General features: G+C 34.5%; 1 protein-coding gene across 13 annotated transcripts in view; it reads right to left on the reverse strand.

The window, feature by feature from the left end:
* LOC144965547 (kin of IRRE-like protein 2) overlaps positions 1-15000 on the reverse strand; it is a 220224-nt gene that overhangs the window by 39313 nt on the left and 165911 nt on the right. The gene's annotated exons all lie outside the window — the stretch shown is intronic.

Consider the following 15000-nt stretch of genomic DNA (forward strand, 5'->3'; position numbering starts at 1 on the left):
ATAAAATTAAAAAAAACAACACCCCAAACACAAAAACAATCAACTTAACAAAAACAAACAAACAAAACAAAAAGCAAAACAACAACTAATAATTTACAGTTGAGATACATGTACAATTTTATGGTTCGGAAAATGTTTAAGAAGATTAGGTATATGCTTAAATTTCTATTAATTTCACTCAATTATGAATGGGCACCTGGCTATTGTCCGTAGCGAATACTCTAAGAGTTTTTGTCTAAACAAAGAATAATAGGCTAATCAAATTTTATGAAAATTTATTTCAGCCAATTCAAACCAATAGTTAATCGTTTTTATGTGATAATCAGGCTTCTTACGACTGGCCAACAAGACAGAACTCCTTTTTTTTATTGTTAATTACTCGCGAGGCAATGTAATCCTATTTGGCTAGGGATTTGGGTGTCCTAATCGAACCACTTGTTTTTACTTCTTTCATTCACAGCAAGGCTCATTATTATATATGCGGACTAGATTTAGTTCTTTACCAGTCTTAAGCCTGAGCAAAGCAAGAGACTAAAAAAGTCGGTTCTTATGAGCGATTTCTAGTCTCTGACTGGGTAGACTTTTATAAGTGGGCGTTGTATGGACGTTGAATATTTCGGTTATTTTGTGCTGGTAACATCAAGCTATCTAGTACACAATGGCAGGTAAGATACCAGTCTTCATACTTTTCAACTCAAAGATTTCCAAAGAGGAAACTAGCAAGACATTCGGTATTGATATATTTCGTTCCGTTTCATATTTGATATGAATTTTGCCAAAGCCACATGATGAATATAGACTGTCACCAACTGTCAATTCTATGATATTTAGATCAATGAAACTCTAACTGAACCAAAAAAGAAAGATACAAACAAAACAGAAAGTGTGATTTGATTAATCACATTATTTCAGTCAGTTACAATGCTAGCAAAATAAATTTTGTCTCGATTATACTTTCTAAGTCATATTTTGTTTTTTGAAGCGAACCTTTCGACTTCGAGTCTCCGGCCACTCGATATTTGGGAGCCGGATTAGATTCGGGTTTTTTGATAGTTTTTACTCCCAAACTTTTGACGATCTGTACATCTCTTGCAGTTTTTTTAAATCCAGTGTCAATAGCAACAGAACACTTTTCATCATCCAGCACGGTTTCCCCGAACTCCTTGGGACATGCAAAAACGTTCGAGGAAACTATGCTTTGCCATAAAGACTTGATGGTTGTGTGTGTGTGTCTGTGTGTGTGTGTGAGTGTGTGTGTGTGTGTGTGTGTGTGTGGCTCAGAGGTATGGATTTTGCCAGGCACTTGAAGGATACCTAGGTCGAATATCCATCAGGTTATGTGGCCTTAAGGAGAGAAAAAAAATATTTCTCCCTAGCTCAATTTGCGGCGCTGTGTTACAGCAATTACTTGGATTATTCCAGTCTTCCCTTGGAATAGACCCTAGACAAAACTTTATTGATATGTTGAGGAAGATAACTCTATATATGACATGCTACAATCCGTTGGTGTGTGTGTGTGTAGAGGGCGGGGGGATTGCTATATCACAACATTAATTTACCGTCGTAGCCAATCATTTGAAAATAATTGCGCGTGACATTGAAACCAGAACAAATGGTGAAGTAATAAGAATCGGCAGAGAGCTGTCGGTTATGCGAAACAGTGATAGAGTGTGTGAGCGGCTGTATGTATCTGCATGTAAATAGGCACGCCTGCAGTGTAGATTGATACCCAATATAAACAGATACGTAACTGTCAATGCTGTAAATCATCAGAGTTCGAAATTACCGGGTCCATAAATAAAACCCTTTCAGTAATTGTATATTTAATATTCGCTGAGTAAAATTAGTTCGAGGAAATCGTGTTCGATGTAAAAATTTGTTCGAGGAAGGAATGGAATGACAACAAAGAATAATAAGGAAAAAATAGGGACATTCGAATGAGTTCGAGGAAACCGTGTGTGCGAGAAAACCGTGCTGGAGTGTACATTCTGTCCAACTATTCAAAATTTCACCTTTTCCAACTATCATCTCTCCGTCTGTTGATTTTATGCATCCGCTTGCTGATCAAGTTTTCTTGTTGTTGTTAAATTTTGTTACCCTTTTGTACATGCCTGTTGGATTCCGGATTCGCCAAGTCCCAGGTTAGAGAATTCTTACAAAGAAGAGGGTCATTAAAATCGATCGCAAGGACAAGTTCTGGCCACACTTTTAAACACGTGTCTTTCAGAAGTACGACAGTTAACCGGTTAACAGTTTCACTAGTTCAGAAATTCAACATCAATCAGCCAGAGTTTTCACAAAGTGACTACGTCAGCAAAATCGTTTTGTTTTATGTTTTTAAGGATTTTACAGCGCTTGCAACACATTTAGGTTATATCAACGCCATCAGCAAAATCAATCGACTTCAACGACCCCTTGACCCAAATCTGTAAGTCTTGTGTCTGTTTTCTTTGTGCTACTTTGTCGTATTACGGTCACGGAAAGGTATAATTACAACCCATTTACATTGACCGTCTCTTCAGATGGTGAACTGTAAATGTAATACGTTATAATCAATAAGGCTGCAACACATTGGTGATTAAATACTACAGGAATAAATTCTGAGGACAATTTTTGACAACACACATTATTTTTTAGAACAACTCAAATAAAAACAAAGCAAAACAAGATAATTCTCTATTAGGAAAATGATGTATAAGCTCATAATTTGCACCCGATTATCAGAAATCTGATAATTTGCATAAAACAAATCCATTATTTTCAAAGAGCATAGAATGGCCTCAGAAGAGACGATGTTTATCATTTTTTTCAATTATTTGGGCATTTCTGCCATACGTTTGTGTTGCACAATGATAGATCATATGTTTCCAAATCAAATAAAGTTGTGCTTAATCACTCGAGGCTTTTTAAATAGATTAAAATTATAAAATTTAATATACTAAATTTTTAATTCGATAATCAAATATCTCTTTTTATGTAAAATACAAAAGCCGTATCAATACTCATTCTCAATTTTTAAAGATTTGTACAGGGAAGTTGATATGTTTTATTGCCTACAAAATTGCATTTGATCCAATTAATAAGGGCCATTTTTTTATTCCTCTCGCCTCCTGTTCTTTCTGTACATCTTTCTGATCCTGGTATACTCGTGCGTTTCGAATTATATTTATGAGAGCATCACTATAGGGGATAAAAAATAGACGAGTCTACATCGTAATGAAAACATTTGTTTCCATCTAACTCTCCAGGGTAACGGAGTGTTAGTATTGCGTATCCAGTCAAGTGTGAATGTTATGGAGAAGTAGATTCCACAAGTACTCAACAAGGGGAGATCAGCACTATTTTTTGCGGGATCCAAGTAAAAAATAAAAATAATCCCTCATTGCTTACTGCCATGTCTGGACTCGTGACTAAGTCAAGTGAGTATGCAAATGGGACAGTGTGTCTCACACAATAATACGGCATCATTGTCATGCGTTGTGGCACTTGCCTTTGGACTGGTAGGCTCCTTCCTGGTTCGAGTCCTTGGGAAAGGCCATTTTACTCACATTCCTTCACCGCACTCAGGGGACAGTTTTGTCTGTGTCCAAAAATATATATTAAATACGCCTTTCCGACATGCTAAGAATGGCAGTTTGCTCGGGACATTTGTAAAGCGCCATGAGCACAATTATTGGATATTGCACTTAGCAAAAGCTAAAATTCATTATTAACACACTAATAATTCGACATGATTTACTATCACTGAAATGCTTTAGATCAATTACTATATCATAAAGCAGGCCCATGAGACTGGGGTTTATGCCGGTTTCTACAGAGTGAAATGGACAATTGCTTGCTACCATTAGGATAGAAGGCTAATCTATCGCCGAGTACTTTCGCCATATCAAACAGAACCAGCAACCCAGTCACTGTTGGGTGGACAGGGAGAGGGGGGGGGTGGGTGGGTCAGAAAAAAAATTCCTCGACTTCAACCAGGGTTGTTCTCTTTGTTCCTTTGCGTGGCTCTACCAACTGAACTATCGGGACTCAATCCGATTTTATCGCCCTTTAATATAATCCTCTTCTTCTTCCTCTTTGCTTCGATCGACGATGTCATAGACAACATTTTTTTCATATCTATAAAGCCTGGATGGTGTAAGAATATTTGTACACAATTGGGAGTCTTGTATATGGACAACTTGTATATTAATGAATCCAACAAACATTCACTGAAGGAGAAAAGAAATAAGCAACAGTAAGAAAACTTGCTCGGTAAGTGGATGCATAAACTCATCAGACGGACATATAAATAATGGAAAAAAGGTGAAATTTTGAATTGATGGTGAGAATATATAAAAGAACTTTATGATGATGAAAGCCCTGAAAGAAAAATAATAAAGTCAAATTTTGAAGGACCATCAATTATGGAAGAGAAGGTAAAACCTGCAATGAAGAAGATGCAAGCAGGAAAAACTCCAGGTCCTGACAACATCATCATAGAAATGCTTGAACCATCCTGGCACCTTGGAATCATCGGACATCAGCGCACAATACTGCTGAATGAAATATAAGAACCAGGTCACATCCCGAAAAACCTATAAAAATCGGTATTCACCACTCTCTCAAAGAAACTAGCAGCAAAGGATTGCGAGCTTCACCGTACCATCAGCTAGATTAGTCACGTATCAATGTTGTTAGGCATTATAATGAAAAGAGCCTTCACTCACTCACTCATTCCCATGATCGGATGGTCGTCGGGGAGAACTTGTGGCATGCAGCCTTCACAACACGGTGCCACACATCTCGGTCATTGAATTGGCTTTCTCATACACTGTCAATCGTGTCCATTCTTTGATGTTATCCAGCCACATTTTCCTTTGTCTTCCTCTTCTTCTTTGACCTTCCACCGTACATTGAACGGCTGTCTTGCTCAAGCTGTCATATCTGGCCATATCAAACCATGCATGTTTCCGTGTTTTAACCATTGCAAGCAATGAAAAGAGCAAGGAACAGAATAAAGCCAGAGATAGAAGAGAAATACTGTGTTTTTTTTTGGAAAACAAAGGCATAGTCAACACATTTTACACTGAATAGAAAGAAGTTTAGAGATAAAAAGACCTTTTATATGTTATATTGACTATACCAAAGCAGTTGATACATTCTGATCAAAGCTATTTACTTAAATACCTGGATGTTGATGGAAGAGGCCGACCTAAGAATCATTAAGAAATACATGTACTGGGAACATTCAGCAGCAGGGAGAGTAGAAAAACAGACATGTAAGTTCCAACTTATAAAGAGAGGAATGAGACAAGGTCGTGTGCTCTCCCCAGACATATTCTTCATTTACAGTGGGTAAATAAGCACATTATAGATATGCCAGGACTAAAGGTCAAAAGATAAACTTTAACGAATATTTGACATGCCACAAACCTTGTGGCAGGGAATGATAAAGACCTACAGAAATTGGTTATAAGATCGTGACCTGAAAGCGAGAAAATTGGTCTATGCCTAAATGGAACAAAACCCGAAAGAAAAATATACCACCTTGTTCCACGAAAACAAACGGTAAAGTCCTGAATCAAGTTATGCAATTAAAATATCTTGACACCATCATAACAGCCGATGGAAGATGCGAAACCGAGATAAAATACCTGATTGGTCAAGCAAAAACAGCCTTACAAATGATTACACTAAAATGAGTCTTTTGCAATTCTAAATTATTGTACAAATATTAACAAAGCGATGAAAAACGGCGATGCTGAGAAGGCAGATTGTAAAGAGAATAGAAGCTGCTGAGTTGTGGTTCACAAGTGGAATGCTGAGGATCCCTTGGACAGACCAAAAGACACATGAGGAGATGATGGTGATGGCGGAGTATTCACGATAGGAAATAGACAGATAAAAGAGACAGAGGCATATTATGGGAAAAAGATGGTTGGAAATATACCGATATTTTTTAAAATAGAAAAAAAGCCACTCTAATGATCTGTGCTCGTCCACTCGTGTACAATGATTGTGTTTTGTGGTGAAGCGAGGATTCACAGCAGAAATAAAATTGTCACATAGGTAACCCATTGTAGCACGTCTTACCGCTTATCAGGAGGTAAGAAGTTCCATTCTCAGTGAGTGAGAATTTAGTTTGATAACGCCATGTAGTGAAATACACTGGTGATAATTTTATATAAATTTAATTGTAGTGTTCTGGCCGTCTAGACGGTATGCCTCTCTGTCTCCCAAGCAGTGATTTCGTAGATGGATCTAATATCTGTCGGAATGTACTTAACATCTGAAGGGTAGTAAGCATCACATTGCTAACCTCCCTTAAACGCTGCAGAAAACTAGATTATCCCAATGAAAATGGAGGCTTTGAAGTAGTCACTTAGAATTATGAAACCAATGCCCTGTATACGTGCATAAAACTTTTTAAAAATCTTTAAAGCATTTCTTGGCGTTCAAGGATAAAGATGGATTTATAAAATCCCAAACCCATCGAACACTCCTAAAAGAAAATAAACTGAAAGCCTTTAAGATGTCAATAGATATTTATCACTCTTCGCCGTGTCTTTATTCGTCGAAAATAAAACACGGAGAATTTACTCCAAAACGCTCAACATGATGAAAATAAAGGGGAAATGCTATAGTAAATGATAATGGACTGTTCGCCGGGAGATTTTTTTGTGTACTCGAGTGTAAAGATTTATTGCTTTGTGTCTAGGTACTGTTTATATTGATCACATAGTGTACGGGAAATATTCTAAAACGATACCGTAGCTTGACTTACTTGACTACGCATCTTTCTTTAGCAAGATCAAGTGTTTGCTGTTTCGGTTCTTTTATTTTTGCCTGTGTGGTAAAAGTAAGAGATTTCTCTTGTTTAAAGTGGATTCAGGGTATGTTTAGATAGATGAGTTTGTTTCGTAAGTACAAGAGCAATATTTGGTATTCTTTTAAAGTCATAAGGAATCTTTCGCCAAACAGTATTCTATGATCAGTTATCTTACTAGATCTCAAGATATTTACTACATTCGAATCCACATTCTTTTTTTCGCGGTGGATGGCGTCAAATGGATAGCGTCCCTCTCGTGACTAGGCGGTAGTGCCGTAACGGTTGGTTTGTGAGTTCAATCTCCCATCGTCTAAACGTTTTTATTCTTCATTGTCTTCTGACACTTCTCTACTGATTTCATTTCTTGTTATTACCAACATAAATGCCTGCTTCACTTTCTTTTCAGAATTAATATTTACTCATGTCTCAATCGCCTATGTATATTATGTTTTTGTTGAGAATAGAGTTTATAGCTTAACTGCTAGCTCACCAATAAACTTTCGTGGTGTTTTTGTGTTGATCTCATGACCTCAAGAAGTCGCGAGAGGGACTCAAGATAATGACCACATTTGAAATCAATTTCTATTTGGAGTGGTGGATTGCGTCACCTGTAGTGCGTTCCTCTATTTGCTGTAACATTGGGGTCGTGGGTTCAACTCCCCAAAATTTTAAATTCTCAATTGTCTCCTGGCACATCTCTGCTCACTTCATTTCTTGTTATTATCATGGGAAAAACGTGTTCCGTCTCGCCGTATTTATAATGAAAGATTTGATGATGACGATGGCGATGATGATGATGATGATGCTGATGATGATGATAACAACTATGACACATGAAAACAAAGTTAATAGCGAAAATTATATCATAATAAACTACATCCAGAGTTTACTTGATAATTCTAATAATTGTAAGAAATAAAAATCCTCATTCATTGTCTCTACCGACCCACATTATGACGTTCCAAATAGGAATAGTAATAAAACGCATATTTGCCTTCATTCATTCTAATCTGATTTACTTTTTCTACGCTTGTGGACGGGTACCTGGTTGTGTTTTATTGTATTCAGAATTTTTAAATTGATGCATTCGAGTCTCTGGAACTACTCTTCTTCCACCGAAGCAATTTAATTCATAAATAACTAATTATTTAAAAATAAGCTTGATCCCAGTAGAATTGATCAACCTTACTCTGGCAAAACACATTTAAAAGATTTTACCAGGAAAACAAACTTTTCCCTTAAAATCATTTTAATGCCGCAAGTTTGAGATTCTTTGACGAGTATAGACGTCTAGATCTAATTAATTTTCTGGTCAACGTTGAAAACACAAATTGTAAATAAATCATCCAGGATTAAAAAGTGGATAAAGAATTGTTGCTTGCAAGAAGAAGCTTATTGTTTAATATTGTTTTTTGTTGTTGTTCCTTTCAAGACACTTTAAACAGTGTTGAAATCTAAACCACTCCGCTTTCCAGATGTCTGTCTGAACATGGCTGTTTTTGGGGGATGACTTTTTAAAAATTGTATTTTCTTTCTGCTTTCTATGGCACAGTTTCGGTTATACCCTTTCAGTGACTGCTTCCTAATTTGTTACTTTGATATTTAGGGGGAACGGGAAGAAGTGGTTAGGGGAGAAGTGGACGCCACGCATCATAACTTTGGATCAATTCTATTTTGCTAAGAATATAAAAGCTTACGGGATTAATTTAGTTTTACACGTGTTATTGTTTTGGTTCTTGATCAAGTTTAAACAAAACAGAAACGATCTTCACTTTCATTACATAAATCCTAATTTTACCACTTAATTAAATCACCTGCAAATATATTTAGGCTTGACAAAAATTAAAGTTTACAATTTGATAATAAATAAGAATAATTTGTGTTAGAATGCATATATTTACATTCTTTAAATTCTTTTAATTAGCCCTCATGACTCTCATATCTTTATCATGTGAGGATGGGGAGAAGTGGGCCAGGCCGGCAATGTTCTGAAGTGTGGAATCTCCCGTACAGTGGCAGCACGTTCATAAAGAGATAGGCGAAAAATCTATGCCCAAACTATTGACACAATTATATTATAGCACATCATTTGGCAACATGAACTCGGATGTGATAAAGCTTTTAAGCTTAAAAGTCTTGATTATGAGATGATATTGCAAAAAAGCAAAATATCCGAATTCACGGGACGGAAACGAATGTGCAGCCAGATGTTCCAGTAACCTGTTCCACAACTTTCCTTAGACGAAGTCGGCATTTCCATTGCACATAAAGTCCCAACGCTATTAGCAACACGGGGAAGTAAACATTTTGATCAAATCGTGCCAAGAGGTAGGAGACATATGGTGACAATCTGTCGCATCATCTCTGCAGCAGGACTAAGTTTGATTTGGTCGGGTTTTTTTCTCTCAAAAAAATGTTCTCTATGGGGTTCGAGAGAGATCACTGGGAATTCTTGATGAGCCATGGTGGATGAAGGAGACAATTTTATTCGAATTCCGTTCTTTGATTTTTCTTTCCAAGCGCCAAGATGACCTCCATTGATATTCATTGTGACAAAGTTTGGGTGTTCTTGTGTGGAATGAGAATTTGGTTCACCAAATCAATGGAGGTCATCTTGGCGCTTGCAAAGAAAAATCATAGAACGGAATTCGTAACTTGTTTTACGCAAAGGTAACGCATACCACAATTTGAAAAGCCTAGCTTTGAGGATATAGCAAATAGATCTATTCATAAAGATAAAATAACGGCAATATTACACATTCCCTTATATTCAAGAGAGTAATAACTGCTTGGACTAAAAACTATTAAATCTTAGTCATTAAATTTGGTGGCATTGATCTGATTAAGTAAAATTGATCATATGAAAAATTTATGTTCTTTTATCTATATTTTCAAAACATTTTTATGTCTCTATTTTGTTTCAAGTTTAGCTCCATTTTTCCCTGAGTTCAATATCAATATTATATATCAAAGAAAACATATTTTGTGCTGGCCCACTTCTCCTCGCCCTGGTCCACTTCTCCCCATCGTGATGGCCAACTTCTCACCGTCCCATGTACACTTCTCCCCATCGTGATGGCCAACTTCTCACCGTCCCATGTACACTTCTCCCCATCGTGATGGCCAACTTCTCACCGTCCCATGTACACTTCTCCCCATCGTGATGGCCAACTTCTCACCGTCCCATGTACACTTCTCCCCAATTAAAATGCATTGCAAAAACACATTTATGGTCACTTTGTATTTCGTTTATTTTTGTTTCTAGACCTGTATTTCTCGTAAATAAAAGCTGTGTCGATTGATACAAAAATTTAATCTATCCATCTCATTTCGCGGGGGAGAAATTTTACATTGGTTGGAAAAAATCTTTTGGTGGCTCACCTCTCTCTCTCTCTCTCTCTCTCTCTCTCTCTCTCTCTTTCTCTCTCTCTCTCTCTCTCTCTCTCTCTCTCTCTTTCTCTCTCTCACCCTTCCCTCACTCCCCTATCGTTTGATGTTAACAATTCCATTATTTGTTTATCATTACCACCCGCCATTACAAACCCACTGACACCCATGACAATGTTGAATCCTAACCAAAGGTAGACAGGAAACTGTGATTTTCCTTTTTCAATAACAGATTCCGTGATCAATTTCAGATCAAGATGTCTTTGAGTATCATAAAGACAATTCTTTTCAAATCGTAACCCAATCGATATCTGATCATGCTCATTGCCAATCCGATATCACAAAGTCTAATACACACTGATCATTGAGGTTGATTTAAATGCCCCCTTTAACGTCACAAAATCAAGATATGGATACGATCTTGACATAGAAACAGTTTTCACGGCGGAATTGTCATTATTCAATACAATGTGCTATTGTACACAGACTTTGATGTCATCCTGAGATGGCGACATGTGAAAAAGGGCGTTAATATTAGACGTTACTACAATTAACGGATCGGAAAGGGCAATTTCCTCAATTTCGTAAAATGAAAACCTGAAAGCATGTTCAATTTTTTAACACGCAAACTTTATGCATAGTTATGTAAATTAAAAATGTCTCATCATATAATAATAATGAAATCAATTCAGACCAATGGACTGATTCAATTTAGATTGCAACTCTCCCTTCCTCTCCAAATAACAAACACTCTCACGCATGCATTTCTAATCGATCCACCGAGCAGTTCTTAAACTGAATGCAACAAATTACAAAATTCAATGTGAAACAGTCCCCCGACATACATAAAAAGAGAAAGACACAAAACAAAAAACAAAGACAAAGACAAAGACAAAACAAAACAAACAACAGCAACAAAAAATAAAGGACCCATAACATTTCTGGAGAAATCAAATTCAGGATGTTATCCGTAACATTTTAATTGATCTTTCGGATTACAGTGCACCACTCAGCCATCAACCCCACAAGTTAATAGAAGCATTTATATATCAATATTTGTGTTACTGAAACAAGAAAAAGACACGAAGAACGACCACGCACCATGATATTCAGAAGGGAAAAAAGACAAACCTAATAAAATCAATGAAGGATTTGGACAATTTCGCAAAAATCGTTCAGAAACAAAAAAAATTGTAGATGTTTATCACGTGACAACTTATGTGACCCACCAGCTCAATCTGCTATTATGTTTAAATAGCCTCGGCAATTCTTGTTTTGAGAATCCGCCTTAAAGAGGAAGAAGAAATTAAGTTTTGAGCGCCCAGTTCCTTCTATGTTTCTAATGCAGGATTGAGACCGAGTCACGAATAAGAGCTGGCCAGGCCAGGCTGCTTTGAATGTGTGTCGGGTAACTAATTCTACTTACAATGCATTAAAACAGTGTGAAGTACATTCCCTCAGTAGATTATTTTAACAGGAAGCCATGGCCAATGCAATAACAGACAGCAAATTGTATTGAACAATTGAGAGCTTATCCCTCCATACATGTTGCCTCTATTGAAATGGGATCGCAAATAAATATATAATAATAATAATAATAATAATAATAATAAAATAATAATAGATAATAATAAATAATAATAATTAATGAATAATAATAAAAATATAATAATAATAAATAATAATAATAATAATAATAATAATAATAATAATAATAATAATATATAATAATAATAATAATAATAATAATAATAATAATAATAATAATAATAATAATAATAATAAATAATAATAATATATGAATGATAATAATAATAATAATAATAATAATAATAATAATAATAATAATAATAATATAATATATAATAACAATAAAATAATAATAATAATAATAATAATAATAATAATAATAATAATAATAATAATAATAATAATAATAATAATAATATATAAATAATAATAATAATAATAATAATAATAATAATAATAATAATAATAATATAATAATAATAATAATAATAATAAAATAATAATAATAATAATAACAATAATAATAATAATAATAATAATAATAATAATAATAATAATAATAATAATCATGATAATAACAACAACAATAATAATAATAATAATAATAATAATAATAATAATAATAATAATAATAATAATAATGATGATGATGATGATGATGATGATGATGATGATGATGATGATAATAATAATAATAAATAATAATAATAATAATAATCATGATAATAACAATAACAATAATAATAATAATAATAATAATAATAATAATAATAATAATAATAATAATAATAATAATGATAACAATAATAATAATAATAATAATAATAATAATAATAATAAATAATAATAATAATAATAATAATAATAATAATAATAATCATGATAATAACAATAATAATAATAATAATAATAATAATAATAATAATAATAATAATAATAATAATAATAATAATAATAATTATAATAATAATAATATTAAAGCGCCCTACACCGAAGTCTCAAAGGGATGTAGATACGTTACGCACAATTTAATAACGTATGAACATCACCACCATACATCCAACTCCGTGCACAATCGAACTCACACGAACACTAATTCCATCAGACACACACAAACACACACACAGACACACACACACACACACACACACACACACATATATTTTTTCTTATATGACAGTTGAAACATTCAGTGTATTACCATTTAAGAAAACAAGATTTTTGTCTTTAAATCGCTTTTCACCAATGTTCGTGGCCCAATAATCTCGATTTGCCAATTATTACCCCCCCCCCCCCCCCCACTCCACAATATATTGATTGCTAGATGTTTTGAAAGAGACGAATTCATAGTACATTGGCATCATGCATGAACCCTGGTTGGCTTTCAAGTCTCCGAGTTGACGTTTTCGATTTTCAGTCATGACTACTGCACAATAATACTGATCGGTGGTGCATCAAGCCAGACGTCCTCAAACGTCTGCTTAAATCACCAATGTTACGGATTAATTTGAAAACTGATGACAGGCGATACGTGTTTTTTTTTATTATCTGTGCTTAAACATCTTTTATCTATTTTATGTCTTATGTTAACCAATGTTTTTGTAGAGTATCACTTTACAAATTAACCTTTCGACTCGCTGATGCAATAACATAAATTAAGTTGATGCAACGCAGTTCCAGATTATTGCTTCAATGACAAAGACTGTCAAGATTTGTAACTATTCCTTCAGCGCCAATACTGCAGCCATAATATGGTAAAAGGACGTATGGTCCAACGTAAACCAAAATAAGCTCTTTATATTATGGGAATCCCCGTTTCTGGGTCATGTAGTGTAATGCGCACTTTAACACTATCAGAACTATCTACTTACAGAATTTTGAAATTGAAACATAAAACAGATCCTTAGAATTTCTAACACATTTTCGATAATTTTAGCTTACGTCCTTTTACCATAAGACGGCAGAATAATAAACAACTTCGAATAAGGCTGGTGAGAGCTTTTTTATCAGCACTTGTCAAGTTTCAACCAAGTTTGCTTGGACGGATAGCCGACATACTGTGACGAATGTGGTTGAAAGTTGTACAAAGGGCTCTGATTAAGACCCTGGTAAATCTATAAATGTGTGGACATAACAAGATAAACTATCTACAAATCCTGCCTCCCCTTCCCCCCACCCCGAACTTCAGAATGAAATTGGCACCAATTAGGGTGAATATAGTACCGTCTTTTTAGGTTTGTTGCCAAATCGTTTCTTTATTTATTTTAGTATTCTTCATTTGCTGCATGATTTTAGTATTAGACTTTAATGATCAAGGCTTGGATCTCAAAGTAACCATCACAACACCTTCCAAAATAGAGTCAACCAAAAATACATCGCTTAAAACATTATTATCTATTTTACTTTAAAAAGTCTCTATAATTTCAATAGAAATAAAAAAGTGAAATAAATCTACCTTGCAGTCCCTGACAAAATTATGTCTTAAACTAAATTCTGATAAATTTTTAATGGTAGATTGTTGGCATCTGTATTTAATTGGCTCTATGGATTCAGTCGTTAATTATTGAGTCATGCCGAAAACAATTTGAAATAATCCTGCAACTCTCAAAGATATGAACATTTGTAAGGACTTAGCTAAAAGCTAATAAATATTTGAGAGCATATAGTAAATTATAACAGTATCATTATGCCTATTGTTTATGACACAACCTTTCGATAATAAAATAAAAGCACCTACAAAATAGCCCAAAGACTAGAATTATTTTACTTCAGCTCACATCTACGTCGGATTATATTCACAGTAATATTTTAGAAAATGACATTTTTCTCATGAAAATTTCATTCCGATTTTTTAAAAAGTCGTGTGATATTTCTCAGATTGCAATTGTATAGGACTTGGGTTTAGTTTCCTTGTTTTATATTGGAGAACCAATGCTGTTTCCTAAAGAACAAAAATTATAAATGTCATATTTTGGACTTTTTAAACTTCAAATTCACTTTACGTCATCCGACTCCGACCAATTATGGCCCACCGTCTCACTCCGGTGTTAGGTCGGAGTCAGATGACGTAAAGTGAATTTGAAGTTTAAAAAGTCCAAAATATGACATTTATAATTTTTGTTCTTTAGGAAACAGCATTGGTTCTCCAATATAAAACAAGGAAATTAAACCCAAGTCCTATATTTTGGGCTTTATTGTCCATTGTCAGCACCTAATCAAACCGACATCATATCGTTTCCAGGCGATCGGCCACACATGGACTGGAACGCCAA

Source organism: Berghia stephanieae, chromosome 2 (assembly GCF_034508935.2).
Source record: "Berghia stephanieae isolate SIO BIC M18660-M18661 chromosome 2, UCSD_Bste_1.3, whole genome shotgun sequence".
Lineage (NCBI taxonomy): Eukaryota > Metazoa > Mollusca > Gastropoda > Nudibranchia > Aeolidiidae > Berghia > Berghia stephanieae.